General features: G+C 29.5%; 1 long non-coding RNA gene across 1 annotated transcript in view; it reads right to left on the bottom strand.

Moving 5' to 3' along the window:
• LOC142324608 (uncharacterized) overlaps positions 1-13,273 on the bottom strand; it is a 178,179-nt gene extending 164,906 nt beyond the window's left edge. The window contains exon 1 of the long non-coding RNA XR_012756345.1: positions 13,141-13,273. This is a non-coding gene — a long non-coding RNA (uncharacterized LOC142324608). The remainder of the gene's footprint in view (positions 1-13,140) is intronic.
• Positions 13,274-20,337: the final 7,064 nt, after the last annotated feature.

The following is a 20,337-nucleotide window of genomic DNA, read 5'->3' as shown; positions in this document are numbered from 1 at the left end:
GTTTAGGAAAAACTAGGATATAAGGGAGTTAGAAGGGAAGGAGATTACCTCATTTATCACGTTTTGTACGGAAGCCGTATCCGCGGACAGGAAAGCTCCAGAAAAGAGGTATTGGCCAGACCGAGGTCGGGGCGGGGGACTGGACACAATTTCCGGAGCCCGAGCGCAGTAATGAACTGTCAGCGATGCCGGGATGACCAATGGGCGTCTTAGGTCCGCCTAGCCGCCTTTAATTTCCTGGACTCTATCATCTGATCCATATCGCGCACCTTCCTTCACAATTCAACGCGCGCTATTACAAACATTACCAACACGTACCTAGAACCGTCCTTCGATTTCCCTATAAATGATCCAATATCAAACCCCTTACTACACCTGAAAACATAATTTGTAAACGTTCAATTTTAATAATCTTGAAAACGAGTAATTCAATTTTTTTTAATATTCAATTACTCTTACACAGAAACGAGTAAATTTTAATAACGAGTGGTAAAATGGTTACTCATAGGAAAAATTATTTAAAATAATTTTTTTTTATCTTGTATTAATTATAAAACTGCTAAATTATTCAGCATTTTGAATAACAAAAGAATACTAATAAAATAATTTACAAAACTAAAAATAAAGCCTACAACAAAAACAAAAATTACTATATCATTTTTATATTTTAAAGTTATAATTTTTTAATATCAATAAAAATTTGAATACATAATATTGTAATATTGTAATCGCCAAGGAATTACAGAACATGATTAGTAATTTTAATACTAACAAAATTCATTAGCCGATAAGATCATTTCTTTTTTCGTGATTTTCATTTCTTTTTTTTTCATTAAATGTGGGTACAATATATGTAATAACTAATCAAATAATATGTTTACATTAAATTTCTTACAATTAAAAATATAATGAATCTCTATAAACAAGTACTAAACAAAAAAAGAATAATAAAAATTCAAAAATAGTAAAAAATTATTACATTGTACCCTAAATATGCAAATGAAAATAATTACAAAAAAAAACTTTGACCGTTACATTTTCAATTTATAACTTAACGATTAATATAACGTTATTATTCAAATATAAAGTACAGCTTAAAACATAATTTTAACTGAACAATGTTTTTTACTGTTTTCCTGTTTTAACTTCTCCTTAATTGGATATTTATCTGTTCGTATTGTAGTTATGGTTAAACGCATTTTCAAATCTTTACAACAAATTTTTTACTGTAAGTATTAGGTAAAATGCGGGGTGTATAAATATTTATAATAAGTTTTTCTTTTTTAAATTGCGGTTGTCAGTTTTTTAAACAGAGACCGACGAAGAGAAAATCTCCAAAGCTAAGTAAGTCATCAGCCCGTGCTTTCCCCTCTATTCCTGATCCACCACCATTTTAAATTTTTATCTTAGCGGATACGTTTTAGATACTTAACTAATCTCCATTTACTCTATAAAACAAACGTTTGTCTCTGAGACCGTTCTTCTACAGTACAGTATCATTCCTTGCCTTCACAGTACATCATTATGAATTTAATCTTACTTTGGTAGTTTATACTAATCTTTTATTTTTTCCTCTTGAACCTTATTTTAAAAAAAATAAAAAATATCTCCTCAGCAATCATCAGTAATATACGGTATTTCTGCAAACATGCTTACGATCGGCACCTGACAACTGGCTGTCCGTTTAATATACAATTTATCCCGATTTTTACATTGTTTAATAATTGAATTTAATAGTCGGATTAGATTATTTAAATTCTATAAAAAGATATGCGAGATTTATTCTTCATAAAACTCGTATAATGATTTTCCTTATACTCCGTAAATTTACCGATTATAAACGTTTTATAAAAATTATACAGCATGAAATATTCCTTAGTTTTAATCAATTCACATGTTACTGTGAAAGTCCGATGTCTGGAAATTATCAATATTCTCTGGTGAATGTCGATACATACAAAATACGTCGGTGAAAGACCGAAATAGGAAATATTTTCTCATACGGATCTTTGCAGGTGTATTCGGTCGAATAATCTCGGTGGGGATCGAAATAATAATTAGAAATTAAAAAAAAAAATGATCTCTCTAAGGTAAATAGATTAAGCCTCGCGGCTACAGCAGTCTGCCCACCGTACAAGCGAAATTTGTTCTATGTATATATATATATATATCGTGAAATTACGTTAAGTTAGTGCCGACCGTCGCCGCTAGTACCACCACACTCACGCGAATTAAATAAGGTATGCGCGCGCGCTTTACTTAGAATCGTTGAATTAAATTAACGAAAACGTATTATATTTAAACAAAATTATAAATATTTTAAATTAATTTGTGTATAAGCCGTGCATCAGAAACAACCCAAAGTTGTCAGCCTTTTTTAGTGAGTTTTTTTTTCCATTTAACACAGTAAACGAACAAAAATCAAAACAGTTTCTTGGAATATGATTTTTCGAAGTGGGAGGGTAGAAAATAATAAGAAAATACTGTTTTTTTAAACTGTTAAAATCTTTTTGGATTGTTTACACGTATAATGATAATTTTACAATAAAACTTTTGATAAATTACCCCCGCCCCCAAAAAAATAAATCTTACTCTACTTTTTTCATTATTTTTCCACATTATAAGAATAAATAACCAATGCCAGAAAAGTATTACAACTTTATTGTCAGCATTTTAGCTAAAAGAACAGAATTTGTTTTGTGATTTTACTTGTTTTAAGTCGTAATAGAAACTTTATTTACAGTTGATTCCATTTCAGTTACAAAAGAAGCTTCTCCTTGAACTAGATAATAAGTTAAACGTCATAACCTTTTTTTATTAAAAAAAAGCTAGTTATTTTGACAGCTCTGTCGTTTATTGTTATTACAATCCCGAATATAAGACTTTTTTCAACGAAAATATGTGTATTTTGTACCACAAATAATATGCGTCAAGATTTTTTTATGTGAATGTGCTTTATACCTTACGTTCTAAAAGAACGATATCTAAAAAAAAAGTGTTGCCTGTAAAACGGTTCTCGAATATTTTAAATACGAGGTAAAAATATAAATTCTATTGATTTCAACAAGCTAAAGAAAATACTAATAATTATCTATATCAGGAATATTTATGTTAAAAAGTTTAGTCTAAACATTCAAAAAACTTATACAAGTTTACAGGATTACTGATAAAAGTAAAAAATTTGAAAACCCGCTATTAAATACATTAATGTATTAAACTTAAATGCTTTCTCAAAAAAAAAAAAAAGATAATAATTTAGTTACTTTTCAAAACAAAACAAAGAAAACGGAGAATATATATTTAACGTCATTTAACCTTAAAAATAATAATAATAAAAATAGAACAAGATGATGAGAAAATGTTACGTGTGTATAAACAGACAACCCGCTGTCTTGTCTTGGATGCCAACAGAAGTTTAGTTTTGAATTCCAGTAGATAAATGGGCAAACTTCAACAGTTACAGTCTTGTATTATTTCAACCGATGGAATTTTATCAAGAGACAAATATTCTAATGATTATTGAAAACCTTTAATGCATAACAATTAAAATCATTTACAAAAGGTTTACTGTTCGATTTTAATTTGAATTAATAAAAATAAAAAATAAAAAACTTCGTAAGCATGTTAAATGGAATTTGATTTCTTGAATACATAAAATAAATAAACAGTTAAAAAATAAATAAAAAGGATTTTCTTTTATAAGTTACTTGATTCGTCTTGTTTAGTTAATTCGAAGAAATATTTGTCATTACATTTCTCTTATAAATTGAGATTTAATGCGACTATAAAAATTCCGATGTTACTTGTAAGAAAAAAAAAATAGATTTTTGATTAAATTTGGCATTAAATAATTTTTAAGATATAAAATAATATAACTTACGTAAACTTTTTAAAAGGAAAAAAATAATGAATATATAGTGTATTTCTTAAAAATATAATAAATATCCCTTCCTCATAAAACAATATTTCTATTATATAACCGTGTAACAGATTTGATTCATTATCTGAAAGAAAATAATGAATTAAAATTCTAAAGTCTTGTACGAGAATTTATTAAACTTTTTTTGTTTCAAAACTTTGTCCTCAATAATTTTTACACGACTGCCCAAAAAGTAGTATATGGTATTTAGGGTGTATATATTTTGTTTGTTTGTTCCACCGTAGGTGCTCAACGGCTGAACCGATTTAGATGGATGACCCCGCACTGGAATCCTTACAATGCGGTGTGACATTATTACCGGTAATGTCATACACTATATATATATATATATATATATATATGTTTAAATAAATTTGAAAAAAAAGAAAAAAATTGTACTATATGCATAATCTCACATTATTTATGCATAATCTCATAATTATCCTATCTTTTTAGTAACTATCATATATTAAAGAGTAATTTTTTTGCAGTCATGTTTTTTAATTTTTACCCACGACGAAACTGATACAGTGTATGGGTTTGGTGTAAGAGGTTTTCTCTCTCTCTCTGCGCGCGCGTTCGCGTGCATGTGTGTGTGTTACCATTTTCATCAAAAACTATTGGACCGATTTTGATCCGGTTTTTTACATAAATATCATCTCAGGTTCTTAGTTTAGTTTATGGTTATAGGCCACTAAGGGGCGCTGCAGTAGATGTGTTTCTCTAAAATGACTGGTTGATTTTAATGCGGTTATTTGCATTACATAGGTAACACCTCATTCCATTACACAGGTATCACCTCAGAGCAAGTTCTTAGATTATATTTACGGTTATAAGCCGCCAAACGACTTCATGGGTTTTTAACATTTTTAATTTTATCACTTGTTAAATTTTTTTCTCTTGTTTAATAGAACACAGTTTTAACGAAGAAATTATAAAAATATGTCCCCGGAAGAGGGGAGGATGAACTTCCATTTAAAACTACAAAAATGTTTTTTCGGGTTTCTTTACAAATTATTTACTTTAGTTTTATTTACTTAAATTTTTTTTTTAAAACTCCATCTATTAGAATGTAAACTACAAAAAAATCCATGCCAATAATGACAATATGTGGAATCCCCATTCTCGATTAGAATTTAAAAAATTACTTTTCAAGGAAACTTATTTTAAATTGATTTTGTTCGGTAAATTTGTGTACGAAATTACACTGTAAGTGAGTGATAAAATGTTTTCCAAAAAAGAAACGGGTTTATTTCTTATCTTTTAAATACATTCTTAGTGAAGAAAGCCAAAAATCTATTTTTCCTAAAAAAAAGGGAATGAACCCCTGGCGATAACCTCGAATGAAGAAAAAAGAGACGTTACTAATATTTAATTGGTTAAATTTTTGTCAATTAAAATAAGTTCTTATAATTATTTTGTTAAAGCGGGTTCTGTCAAATGAGTTAAAATTGGTATAAGTAAAAAAAAAAATCTGATGTGGACACCACGTAACTTCCTTGTACGCCTATTAAATTACATATACACATTTTTTGCTGCACTTCATTTTAATTTATTTGATTTGAAAGTGAGATAAGATCCTCTAATTCTTTAATAAAAGTGGACAGTTACACGATTGCTAAAATATTAGTTTTTATTAACATCAAATATTAATCCAATTATTAATTCGACAATCTTACCTGAAATACGAGGTTAGCGTAAAAGTCTGTTTATTATTCTTTAAACAAATGTAAGTCTTATATGTATCTAATACTATGTTTTTTTAAATATTATGCTGTAACCATCAAAAAAATGAAAACAAAAACGAAAGAGGAGAAGATTACTAAATTTTATAACGATATTTATTATCAAGTAAAAAAGTATTAAGAAAAAATACAATTCTAAATTATAATTTTCAATTTATATTAAATAATCAGATGTTTCACCACATCTGATGTGGACATCACATGAGTTCCTTGTACGCCTATTAAGTTACATATACACATTTTTAAAAGTACATAAAATTATATTTCACTAAGAGCTTCTGATTTTTCTTCATATTTTTTTTTTTGATTGCTATTATTGAGTTATTATTTATTGTATAAAATCTTTACAATCAGAGGTTAATAATTATTAATAAATCAATATATTTAAATTGAAAAAAAAATCAGAAATGAAGTCGGATTTGAATCGACGTGCCTTCTCCTTGTAAGATCCAAATATTTCATTAATTAAATTTTTATTTGACTATAACTCTGAAACCAATGAAAATAAATATGATATACCGTTGTAAATTTCTCAATGAGAGCTTATTATTGCAGTTAAGAAAAAGTCCAAAATCCAATTTTGGGCTTTTTTAGACACTTTTGATCAAGTCGATTGCAATCAAAAGAGGAGATGGGCAACTAGATGAAAACAACCCTAAATCCAAAATTTCAACGTCCCACTGCTAATCATTTTTAAGTTATGCAAAATACATACGTACGTTCAGACGTCACGTCGAAACTAGTCAAAATGGATTCAGGATGGTCAAAATGGATATTTCCTTTGAAATCTGAAAACCAAGATTTTTCGCGATCACAATACTTTCTTTACTTCGTACAAGGAAGTAACAAGGAAAAAAATTAAACAAATGGAGATGATCGGTACAAATTTAAATAAACATAAATAAAACAAAAATTTAAGTTTCTTGCTAAAGTCTGTAACTTGAAAACTTTGTTCAATTTTCACGATTAAAAGAAATTAATAAAATCTGACGTATTATCTTCATTTTTTTTTAACCGACTTCAAAATATGAGGTTATTTATTCGACCCGTATATTTTTTCCTACATATCGACCCGTATATCTTTCTCACATGAATCTGCATGTACTTTAAGCCAAAAAAAATTGTACTTTAATCACCCACTGTATTATTTTCATTACAATGTATGAGAATACTATGTATCTTTGGCTGTTAATTGATCCATTTTCAAATACCGAAATATTTATATCAACGAAAAAATAAAATAATATTTTATTATCGAATGAAATAAAGAAAAAAAATCATACATTTCTGAGAATTGAATTTTATTGTACAAGTGACAATTCTTTCTTTCTTTTTCCTGTTTAGCCTCGGGTAATTACCGTTCAGATAATACTTCAAAGGATGAATGAGAATGATATGTATGAGTGTAGTCAGTTCGACCACTCCTGAGATGTGTGGTTAACTGGAACCCCAACCACCAAAGAACACCGGTACCCAAGATCTAGTATTCAAATATGTGTAAAAATAACTTACTTTACTAGTACTTGAACGCTGGAACTTTCGACTTTCAAATCAGCTGATTTGGGAAGACGCGTTCACCACTAGACCAACCCGGTGGGTTGCACAAGTGACAACAGACACTTTTCAAATGCAAAAACACAAACATATTTATTTAATTACTTTAAATATTGATTTTATCATTTGTTTCTTATTACATTTAAAATATTTTATTTGATTTTCTTTTAAATTTAGTCAGATTTAAAGCAATTTAATATAGTAATCTAAAATTCAATTCGTATTTACTTATTAAATTTAGGTTTCTCTTTTTTCTAAGCTTTGTTCAGAATCGATTTTGAATTATTTTTCAAAAGAATTTCCATAAGTTAACTTTTTTTATGAAAGAATGGGCATTAATAACTACGGTCATTAGTCCAATGGAAATTGATGGCGTATGAAAAGATGACTTGCCTGACCGGGATTCGAACCCGGGACCTCCGCACTTCTATATGCAAACATGTTATATTTTTTGGAGAAAAACAAAACTTAGTAATTGTAATACAATAAATACATAAAAAAACCCATTGATTTCAGTTTTGTATGAAATTTAAAGTTATCATGACAATAAAATAGCTATGTGTGAGAATCAATTTCTCAAAAATGTGAAAAATGCTAACCCAACATAATATTATGTTATACAAACGTTATGTTGATGACTCCATAATCATATATAATAAAAATATTCAAAATTAATTAGATACAGTATTAAATAGATTTAATAAAATTGATAAACATATAAAATTTACCATGGTAATAGAAAATGATAATTGTAAAAACTTTTTAGATATAAAAATATGAATAAAAATTAGAATTACATCGTAAACCTTCTTCAGATGATACAATAATTAATTAAAATTTATTTCATCCTTGGTCCTAAAATAGGGCTGTTTTTAATGCACTTTAATATAGGCCATACGTAACCTCAAACATGATAAAGTTCTTTAAACAAAGAAATAGAAATAATTAAAAACATTGCTGATACTAATGGTTATAATATTAATACTGTAAGTTGTGTAATAAAATTAATATTAATTTTATTACACAACTAACAGTATAAATTATTACCAGATAAAAATAAAAAAATATTCCTAAAAAATAAATACACTCCCTTTAGTCAAAAAATTGAGGAAAAAAATGTATAAAAAAATTAACATAGCACCTGCATATACTACAAATAATAAATTAATTAAATATATTAGTAAAAACTATAATAAAATATCATATAATAATGATGTCAAGTTTGATAAACAAGTGATATATACTCTGGGTTATGAGGATTACGATATATGTCGGTATGACAATAATCGTAAATTCTATATAAGAACACATGAACAGTATTAAAAACAATAAACTAGAAGATTTCAACTTTGCTAAACATATATTAGATAATGGTCATGCATACAATCCTAATACTTTTATGAAAATCTTAGACATTTCTTACGATTATTATAATACACCTAATTTAGAAAAATATCACATTTACAGTAATCATAAAAATCTAATTAATGAGCAAAAATTTTTTAAAGATGAAAAATTGTTTAAACACGCCCTAAATATAGATGTAAAGAAATAATTTAATCAAATGAAATATATTCCCGAATAATGGTTTTCCTTTTAATTACATATCTTTATTTTCGTTCAGTATACTGTTAGGATGCAATCCAGTCACTACTGTATAAGTATTTTAACCTTTGACATTATTTTAATTTTTAACTTACTTATAATATTTTATCTCCTGATGACGGTTTTGAAATAAACCGAATGATGTCGAGACACACTTAATTTGTCGGTAAAGTGGATTTTCATTTTTAATAATTTAATAAAATAGCTCTTAGCAATTTATAGAATTAATTATTTAAATATAAATAAATGCACAGATATTGCTTATCAGGAAAAATAAAGTTTCATATCTACCTATAAAAATTGGGACGCAATAAAACTTTTTATAAAAACCATTGACATTCGAGTATAGTAAACACGATTTCGATAAATAAAATATCAAAATATTCTTTTGTTTATATTCTAAGTTTCCTTTACACAATCTTAAGTTTTCTCTTATAAAATATTTAATCTACAAAATATTTAATAGTATTATTTAATTAATAAATATTTATTAATATTTATCAATTTATTAATATTACAATATATCAACTTTAAAGTAAGAACTTTTAATTAAACAAAAACGGTTTACTCCGAAGAGGATCGTAAATCAAGATCATTAAGAATGACTAAATATTGGGAGAAAGTGAAAGCTAAGAACTTAAAAGGCCAAAAGATCGGCAAAAAAGACTTGAATTATTCTGACTAAAGTGGTCCTTTGCGGCCTTAAAAATAAATAAATAAAAACATATATATATATTAATAATATAAATATTAAAAAATATATATATATTAATAATATAAATATTAAAAAATATATATATATATATATTAATAATATAAATATTAAAAAATAAATATTTATTAATTAAATATTTAATCTCTCTTTAAAAAATCTAATCTACAACTCAAAACAATAATACACGAAAAATGACGCTGTAAAAATGAAACGTTCTCAGCGTAATCTTGACTATTCATCCAAAAAGGTAGTTATGTGAATAAATCATGTCTTAGAATATATTTCATTGTAATCATTTCTAAATCTTTACAATACCCGTCGATTCATGAATTTTAAGAAAACATCAGTATATACAATTATATCCTGATAAACATATATAAAAGATAGTGTTACGAAATAAATTTGAATGTTAAGACGTATTGCTAAATAGTATTTACTTTCTGCAAACAGTCGACGCATATCTTCCTAGTATGAAAAAATTTAGAAAATGAGAAAATTTTTCAGTTCTTTAACAATTCTTGTAATATTTTTCAATGGTTTTTTTATTTTACTTCCTTGTACGAATTAAAGTGATCGCGAAAAATGCCGGTTTTCAGATTTCAACGGAAATATCCATTTTGACCATCCCTGAATCCATTTTGACTAGTGACGTCTGTACGTACGTACGTATGTATCTTGCATAGCTCAAAAACGATTAGCCGTAGGTTGTAAAAATTTTGGAGTTAGGACTGCTGTAACATCTAGTTGTGCACCTCCATTTGATTGCAATCGACTGGACCAAAAAAGCCCAAAATCCAAAAAACTTGAATTTTGGATTTTTTCTTAACTGCAGTAATAAGCCCTTATTGAGAACTTTTCAACGAGATATCATTAGTGGTACTTATTTTCATTGGTTCCAGAGTTATAGCCAAATAAAACTTTAATTAACGAAATAATGGGTCTCACGAGGGAAGGCACATCGGTTAATTCCGACTTGTACCTCATTTTTATTTTTTTTAACTTTTTTTTAATTTAAATATATTGATTTATTAATAATTATTAAACTCTGATTGTAAAAAAAGATTTTACGATAAATAACAATCAATAATAACAAAATATGAAATAAAGTCTTTTGTACTTTCATTTAAAAAAATATGTATATGTAATTTAATAGGCGTACAAGGAAGTCATGTGGGGTCCACATCATATTTTTTTATTTAAAAAAAAAAATGAAAATCGTTTTCTAAATAATTTAAAAGGTTTGTACGAAGAAATGACTTTTTTCTCCATACATTGACCACAACAGTTCAGTCGGTTTTTAACGCATTTACAATAATTCTGAAATTACCAATTTACAATTACTACGTTATGTTACGCTTTTGATTGCGTAAAAATATAAGATGACAGCATATAAAATTTGGATAACATGTCAAAAGTTTATTAAGATAAATAAACTTTTTCAACCATGAAAATTGGACATAGTTTTCAATTACAGGCATTTAAGAAAATAAATTTAAATTCATTTTGTCGGTTAATTTTTCTTTCATTTTTAGAAATTAATTTTTTCTGAAACATTATTTAATTTACAATCAGATCCAATTTAACGGAATCATAATTAAAAAGAATAAAATAATGGCAGGCAAAGAAATATTTCAATTGAAATCCCTCAAAGAACTGTATATGTATGTTTATATATACGTAAAATATGTGTACATAAAATAAGTATACTAAAATTAGTTCAATGAAATTAGTGAAAAATAATAATAGAATTTTAATAAATAACTTAGTTAATTGCATCTTATCAACAGATGTAATTATTACATTCCCGTCAAGATAGCGCTGTATCAGAGCTACAGTTCTAGAAGGGAAAATATTGTAAACGGTCCAATTTTAGCATATACAGTTTTGAAACCTAAGGAACCCAAATAAACCGGATGGAAATTTTCCGGATGACTTTCGTATGTACGCGCGCGCTCACAATGCTGTGTTCTCTGTTCATGTTGGCCGCTAAATTACCTTATATCCTCAGAACTCCTGGACCGATTTTGACCAAACTCCTTCAGATTACTTCTATGTATAAAGAATTGATGCCATTCAAATTTTTAACTTAAGTCAAGAAGGTGAGGTTGTAGAACAAGATCACTCTCAATATCTCGAGATTTCGCCTAATCAAGATCCTACTTTTCTTAGGCGCATTTGTTGACGATTAAAAAATTAAATTATCGGCAAAACGTTTGCAAAATCCTACCCCCTTTCAAATAATATTATTGTAGTCGTCTGCTTTGTTTTGACATCACAGGTGAGGGGTAGAATTAATAAATGAATAATATTTAAACTGTAAAAATGTAACTCGGTCAGGTTGGGTCCCGAACTAGATCGCCCGGTCGACTTGGTACCTCGTGCGTTAAGCCTCACTATTACACCGCTCTGCGAACGTATAAGTGAAATTTGTACTATGTAAGTTGTGAAATTATAATAGTTTAGTTAGTGCCGATCATCGCCGCTTCTACCGCCACAACGGCGCGAATTAAATACGGTATGGGCGAGCGCTTTAGTTACAATCATTTAATTAAATAAGCGAAAGAATATTATATTTAAATAAAATAATAAATATTTTAAATTAAGTTGTATGTATGTGTGTGTAAGCCGTACATCAGAAACAACCGTAGTTGTAGGACTACAATCGTGTTGTCACCTTTTTTTTTAAATAATTATATTAGTTACACCTTGTTTTTATTAATTCCATTAAACGCTTTCACAGACATTACTGTTTCTTTAGATTATTTTTTATTATAAGAAATGTTAAAAATTATAGTGGTTTTTGTTTATTATCTCAGTGATTGAAGTAAACTAATCGACTCTGTTTCTCTTACAAATAGTGACATAAGAAACTATAATTGTGATACTTAATTTTTAAATATATATTTAAAATTTTTAATTAACGGTAACAATAATTTTTCCCATTTAAAATTTCAACACAATGTTTGGTTTAGGAAGATAATATATTTAGTTTATATTACTTAGCAATTTATATATAAAAAATAAATATCAACCAGCAGTTCAGAATTTCAATTTACTTCAAGAACAGATATGTACATCTCAGTAAAATTTAATTAATTTTTTTTTTTAAATCTTTATAAAATATTTAAAGAATTTAATTGAAAAAACACAGTAAATAAAAAGAGTTTATTTTAATAAAATAACTATCGATAAGTTAGTCTATCGATTTACAGATAGACTAAAGCTTATTTTTTATTTTTACCATCGATTTTATAGAGGATTGAGGTCACCGTATGCGGCTACTAGTAATGAGAACATTAAATATCTTGAATTTATACGATTTATAACCTTATCGCGAAATAAAATTTCAAAAGTGTAAAAATATAAATAAAAAATATTATTTGAAAAGAAATTCTACATTTGAAATTTATTTTCTCAAATTATTTTTACTGTTATTATCAACGGAGAGATGGGTTAGCCCAAGGTAGGACATCGAAAGGGAAAAATCCTTTTTGTGTCTGATTGTAAAACATTTCACTTATTACAGATAATCTTGACTAATTTAATTCAATATTGCTTATCAATCGAGAAAATCGAATAGTTATATTTGTTATAATACATACCTCCGTGAACGAATGAATATCTTCTACACTGGAATTTTTTCCTTTAAAAATATTATTTAGACTTACGCAGATATAAAATCAATATGTTTATCCATGGTATTCAGTTATAACGTTATTATTACTGTAGTAACAGTTAGCTGCAAAAAAAGAAAACGTTTACAAAATATATTAATTCCAAGTAAACTCCTGGTTTTATAACAGCAGAGAAGTTCATTTTACTTAAATAGAAAAAAAAAAAAAAATATATATATATATAGTATATTATCGCAGATATACAGTGTATATCGCAGAATATATACAGTGTTCCGGAATATATTTGCCAAACTTCCGGAATTAATTCAGGACACCAAAATGAGCGAAAAAGTTCATATAGACATAAATCTTATTTTGTTTTGTTTGCTTCTGGACGCCATTTTGTGATTTTCAACAAAAAAATATTTCTCAGGAACGGGTAAACCTACCTTAATTAAATTTGGCAGATCTAAGACTAGTGGCTTGTTCTAAAAAATATCAAAATTTCAATTTTTTACATCTTCAAACATTTCAAAATGGCGGCCATCGTAATTATTTAATCGTCAATATCTTTGTTATTGTTTTTTGACAAAATTTTTATTTTTACTAAATTTATTAAGCATTTAGGTTTATCTGTTCCAGATAATAATAATTTTTTTGTTGAAAATCACAAAATTGCGTTCAGAAGGAAAACAAAACAAATTAGGGATTATGTCGATTTGCTCATTTTGGTGTCCTGAATAGGTTTCGAATACGTTCCGGAACAATCTCTCTCTCTCTCTCTCTCTCTCTCTCTCTCTCTCTCTCTCTCTCTCTCTCTCTTTCTGTGTGTGCGTGTGCGCGCATGCATGTACATATATGTATATATGTATATATATGTGTGTGTGTGTGTGTGTGTGTGTGTGTGTGTGTGTGTGTGTGTGTGTGTGTGTGTGTGTGTGTGTGTGTGTGTGTGTGTGTGTGTGTGTGTGTGTGTGTGTATTAATAATATGTAATACCAGGTTACAGAGTGACCTGGTTACTGGTTACCTGGTTACCTGGTTCTTACATATTATTAATACACACACATTACACATCACAGCTTTGACAGCTGTGACATGATATTCAGTATTCTTGAACAGATTCAGGCCAACCACTCCTGAGACAGGCCAACCACTAACTGAAACTCAACCAACAAAGAAAGAAACCCGTGTCCACAGTTTAGCATTCAAATCCATATAAAAACAACTGACTTAACAAAGACTCGAACCTTAGATCTCTCGACTTCGAAAACCGTACATACGTTAACGTAACATTACATATATGTACGTTCATGTATATATTATGTACAAATAATATAGAGGATTTTACGTATCTTGAAATCCGCACGGTTAATTGGATTAAATTCAAAAGAATAAAAAATTTTAAATGAAAAGAAATTCAATTAACATATAATTTAATTTTTAATCGTTGCAATGCTCAAGTTACCCAATAACTTACATAAAAAGTACATAATAGAAACAATGACATCGCATTATAAATAACTATCACATAAATATGTTTATAACGAGTCCATTACACAAAAAAAATTAACTAAACTATAAACCCGTACATAATCATGAAGAAATTTTTAGCAGTAACTTACTAACCTCTAAAAATGTAAATCAAATATTTGGTTTTTTGCAAAATAATTGATAATTGATAATTGCTAAATACTTAGTTTGCTCATCGTTTTTATAATTTTCCCTTCAATTTATTATTTAATAATTAATGCTTAATACTTAATAAATTATAATTTATTTATATGTAGGGTGTCTTTTATATTCTTTAATAAACGGTGTGCCTTTCGCTTACTTTCATCCCAGCTGTTGCCTATACATAACAAAACTATATCATCTATATATGATATTACAATACATTTAGTATCTGATTTCATTATAAAAATATCATTTATGTATAATATAAATAACAATGGTTCAAGTGCTGTACCTTGTGGCACTCCAGTAACCATTGTTACAGAATTATTTGTAATAATATTAATATCTACAATTTTTTTTTTTTTTTCTATTACACAAATAGTGTTTTATTAATTGCAAGACATTTTTCTCTTATACTGATATTTTTTAATTTATAAAAGTTTTAATTTATAAAAGTAATTTATAGCACTGTTAACTGTTTAGTTAAGTGTTAAAAACCTTTGCCAAATCCAATAAAATTAAAGCTGCTGTTTTTTACCGTCTAAATTTTCAGTAATCGATTTTTTAATTTCAACTATGCCATCTTTTGTTCCTTTACCTTTTCTAAAACCAAATTGAACTCAGATGTAATTATTTAAGTTTCAAAAAAATTTAATGAATTTTTTATGCGATATTTTTTCAAATATTTTGTTTTAATTCAATTGTCGTATGTACAATATTATTGTGTAATATATATAATAAAATGTATTTACTATGTGTGTAATTACATTGATAGATTAGAAAAATTGCCGGCCTCCGTGGCGCGAGTGGTAGCGTCTCGGCCATTCATCCGGAGGACCCGGGTTCGAATCCTGGTCAGGCATGGCATTTTCACACACGCTACAAATCATTCATCTCATCCTCTAAAGCATGCCTAACGGTGGACACGGAGGTTAAAACCAAAAAAAAAAAAAAAGATTAGAAAAATTAACCAAAGATCTTTTTTAATCGTTTATCCTACTCCTCATTGCATAACTATGTTATAACACGGCTAAGATCATGAAAAGTGGAAATAGACCATGATTAAATACGTAATATATTTTCGTATGATATAATAATCCATAAAAACTTCCGAAGTCCTATCACTGATAATGTAATTTATAAATGTTTTTCAACTATTGTCATTTACAATTACCATGTTCGTTAGTTGTGAAAATAACGATTAGTTTTGCAATTTTTTTAAGTATTAGATATAGTTAGTTACATAATAATATACGGAATATTTAAAATAATTTTTTTAAATCGTTTATTATACCATTTATTTTCCCCTTAACTCTGTGCTATAAATAATTTTAACTTTTATCTATTTTTTACTACAACATTCGTCTTTCAGATTATGAAAAATGGATATGCCATTTTACTTTCTGAAGAACACAAAATACTCGGATTTAATTATAAGATTTTTGCATTTCATTACGGAATTGCAATTTGCAAAATAAACATTTTTTATTACTCTTATTACATTTTTTGTTTCACGAAAAGACCTCTTGATGAAAAGCAAGATAATTACTGCTTCATAAAGGGTCTGATTTCCGTCATCCCGTGGGAGATGACAGATATTGCGAGTTATGGGGTTCAGCATTGCTTTTTTCCTGCTTGCTGGAAAGCGTCAAGAACTGTTTTCTTGCCCAAACAACAGTCAGTTCCAGGAGCTCTCGAATATCGCCCTATAAGTCTCATTAATAATAAGGGAAAAGTCGTGGAGAGGCTCATCGCTAATAGACTAATTGAGGCGCTGGAAAACAACAACCTCCTCCATGAGAATCAGTTTGGCTTTAGGCGGGGGCGGTCAACTATTAACGCCATCAATAAAGTAGTTTCATGGGCTGCTGCGGTGAGGGCTGGGACTTGGAGAACCAGGCGAATCCCGCTAATGATACTCCTGGATATAAGGAAAGCTTTCGGTTCGGTACCTTGGCCAGCTATATTGAGGGCACTTCAAAGAAAAAATATAAGCGAGTACATAGTGACGCAAGTAGCCAGCTATCTATTCGAGAGACGAACTGAAATCAATACGGTGGATGGTGTGGTAAGTCGTCAGATCTTCGGTGGAGTCCCGCAGGGGTCTGTAGTCGGACCCCTACTTTGGAACATCTTCTATGACGAAATTTTCCGACTTCAATTCCCGCCGGGGGTGAATGTCGTAGGATACGCGGACGACATCTCTCTACTAGTGGAGGCCAGTACCTTAGATGAAGTGGTGGACAAGGGGAATATTACCTTAGAAATAGTTAATGAATGGCTCGTCAACAACAGTTTGGAGGTCTCTCCTTCCAAATGCAAGGGTATCCTCTTCACTGGTAGGAGGATACTCAGAAGATTAAATCTGCGCCTGAGAGGAGAGGCAATTGTCGAGGTAGAAAGGGCTAAATATCTAGGGGTGTTACTAGATAAACACTTCAAATACTCCAGCCATATGGCCATGATCTGCGACAGAGTGGAAACAATAATCCGTGCCATGCGAGGTCTCTTTGCGGGACAAGGAATTCCACGTGCGTCGAAGAGACGACTTATCACCTCGGTGATAACATCGTCTCTGTTGTACGCCGCCCCGGTATGGGCTGATGCGGTTAATGTCCAACGCAACAGAAGAAAACTGTCTAGCAGTCATAGGAAGTCGCTTCTGGGGGTAGTTTCGGGGTACCGAACTTTATCGTATGATGCACTGTGCGTGCTTTCTTCGGTCCCCCGATAGAATTGCAGATTAAAGGACGAAAACTAAGGGCGTCCGGTGTAGCCAAAGATGAGGCCAGTTCTATTATACGAGAACAATGGAAGGTGGCATGGGCGGGTTCAGCAGAGGCCGCATGGACAAGAAGAATTATCCCGGACCCGGATGCTTTGCTAGATCGCTCTCATGGTGAATTAGATTACCACACAACGCAACTCATGTCGGGACATGGTGCGTTTGAACAATACCTGCATAGGTTTGGCAGGAGAGAATCACCGATCTGTTGTTACTGCGATGAGGTTGACGATGCCGAACACACTATTTTTGAGTGCAGACGATGGGAGGAACAACGTAGAAATGCAGGACTGATGCGTACCCGACCGGAGCAGCTCTCGGAGTGGCTCTTGGCTATGTCCGGAAACTGGAATAATTTTGCAATATTTGCAAGAACAGTTATCAGAATAAAAGAAGATGAGGCAAGACCTCTGGGATACTGAGGGGTAGTTTATAGTAGGGCTGGGCGGACAGCCCCGTTCCTGAGGGCTCACATGCCTAGGTGTGTGGGTTCCTGTGATGGAGCGGGGACTCCTGGGGTCCGTTAGGTGCGAATGAATGAAAAGACCGAGACCCGGCCGGCGGTGTGGGTTCCCGGATACGCTTTGGCGGCTTCGCCTCCTGCGCCGTCGGTTTGAGGATGGCAAAAGGAAAGACCGAGACCCGGTCTCCGGCTGGTGGGCTGGGAACGGCATAGCCGGGCCTGGTTCTTACGTTGGAGATTAGCGGCAGGCAATTAAAAGATCCGGAAAGGACACGTTCCCGAGTTGAGTATACTTAATTGGATGTCCGGCTCGGGATGTAGGGCAAAAAAAAAAGAAGATAATTACTGCTAGAATCATGGATTACAAAAGAAACAGACAGTGAATGAGAGTTTGAAATTTAAACAAACACAGATAGAAACTTTTATATTCATCCACCTTTATTAAACAAAAAACTAACTCTTTTTACCCATTGATACATCTAAGAGGAATGCGATAGGTGGATTTGTGTAGGGGAACGATAAGCGAATGCAGGAATAGACCTAGCAACACGGCGTGATATCTAAACCAATTCGTTCAATGATTGGCTAAGCTTAAAACCCCGCCTCACATACTTTTAAAAAATAAACATATCAAATTGTTGATAGGGTAATTTATGTTTTTTAATAAAATATGAACACCAATCAAAATCAATGTTTTGAGTTTTTCAGATATAGACCAGACAATCTTTTTAAAATCAGACCTGAGAATAAAAAAAAAATGTATTTAAAAACAAGTCCTTTTTACATCGGTAAACTGCTACTGAAACATACTATATCAAATAAAATTTAAACTTAATACGTTATCAGTAAGTGGACATTCAAGGGTTTGTAAACTACAACGTAAATATTACAAAACAATTATTTAAATAACTATTGGGTAGTGATAAGCTGGTAAACATCTTTTACAATCTGATTGCTTCGCATCATCTTGAATGTCTCAGAAACGAATATCATGGAATTTTAACGAAGTGAATTAAGGTAAAATGACAAAAGATCAGACTTTTCTACAATAAAGTGATTCCCGTAGATCACCGAAATTAAGTATTCTAGATATAGTTCGTTGCATATTGTTTATACTTTTTTAATTTTCTATGACTGGAGAAGATGATCCAATTAAAATAAAACAGTAATAAAAATAATCGTTGTAATTGATTTATTTTACATCTTTTTGTTTATTTCCGTAGATTCAGACAAATATTTCTTCATTTAGGTTTAAATAAAGTTAAATTGTAGTATGGATCTTTCGTAGAGGAAGTTAATACAATCAAATCTCTTGTCTACATTTAAACCAGTTGGTATTAGCATTTATAAAATAAGAGTAATAAAATAACAAAAATAACTTTATACGTATATTTAACAACAGTTGTCTCCAAAGTTCACTATTTTATTTGTAAAAAGTTTATATGTAATAAATAGAACTGCTATAGAATTATGAATACTGACAGCAAACAGAAAAATAGAAAAAACAACCTGTAGTTGAATTTTTTTCTATTTTATTCAATTGAGATATTCTAAGAAGGGTAATTTTATATAAATCTACGTAATTATATACTTAAATATTTTTAACCCTCTTTACTGCAATTTATTTGCACATTTTTTAAAGTATTTTGATAAAAATTAGCATTCGCTATTCCAGCTTTTATATTTAATACAGTATCTTTCATTTGATACTTAAGATATTTTTCCCATTTATCATCTACTTTTTTAAATGTTTAGATAGCGGGATAGAATAAACTCATACTATGAGCCATCATTTCTTTAATATGAATCGCTATAAATTTTTTAGTTTCACATATGTCTTACCTAAAATAGTTCATTTAAGATGATGTATTAGAATTATAAAATCCAACTCTAATTGAAAATGGTATGTAAAATAATAAGAAAAACAGTAATCAAATAAATTTCCCTTCATGATATTGTAATGTATAATTATTTTAATCAAAACACAATTTATAAACATAAGTCATTCGATCCAAATTTTGATGCAACATTAAAAGCACAAAAAATATATCCATTCTCCATATTTATTTAAATTTATAAACAGTCTAATATGGTTTAATTGGCCTATGTACAAAAAATAGAAATTCTCACTAAAACACGATTCGGAAAGGTGAAATGTTTACCGGTGTATGATACAATATCTTTGTAATAATTTATAGGTTTCACATGTTAAAGTACTAAAAAAATAAATAAATAAACAAAACAAAAATAATTACGCTTCC

Source organism: Lycorma delicatula, chromosome 5, assembly GCF_047948215.1.
Source record: "Lycorma delicatula isolate Av1 chromosome 5, ASM4794821v1, whole genome shotgun sequence".
Taxonomy (NCBI): domain Eukaryota; kingdom Metazoa; phylum Arthropoda; class Insecta; order Hemiptera; family Fulgoridae; genus Lycorma; species Lycorma delicatula.
The sequence above is the reverse complement of the archived record's forward strand: the minus strand, read 5'-3'. Positions and strand labels throughout refer to the sequence as shown.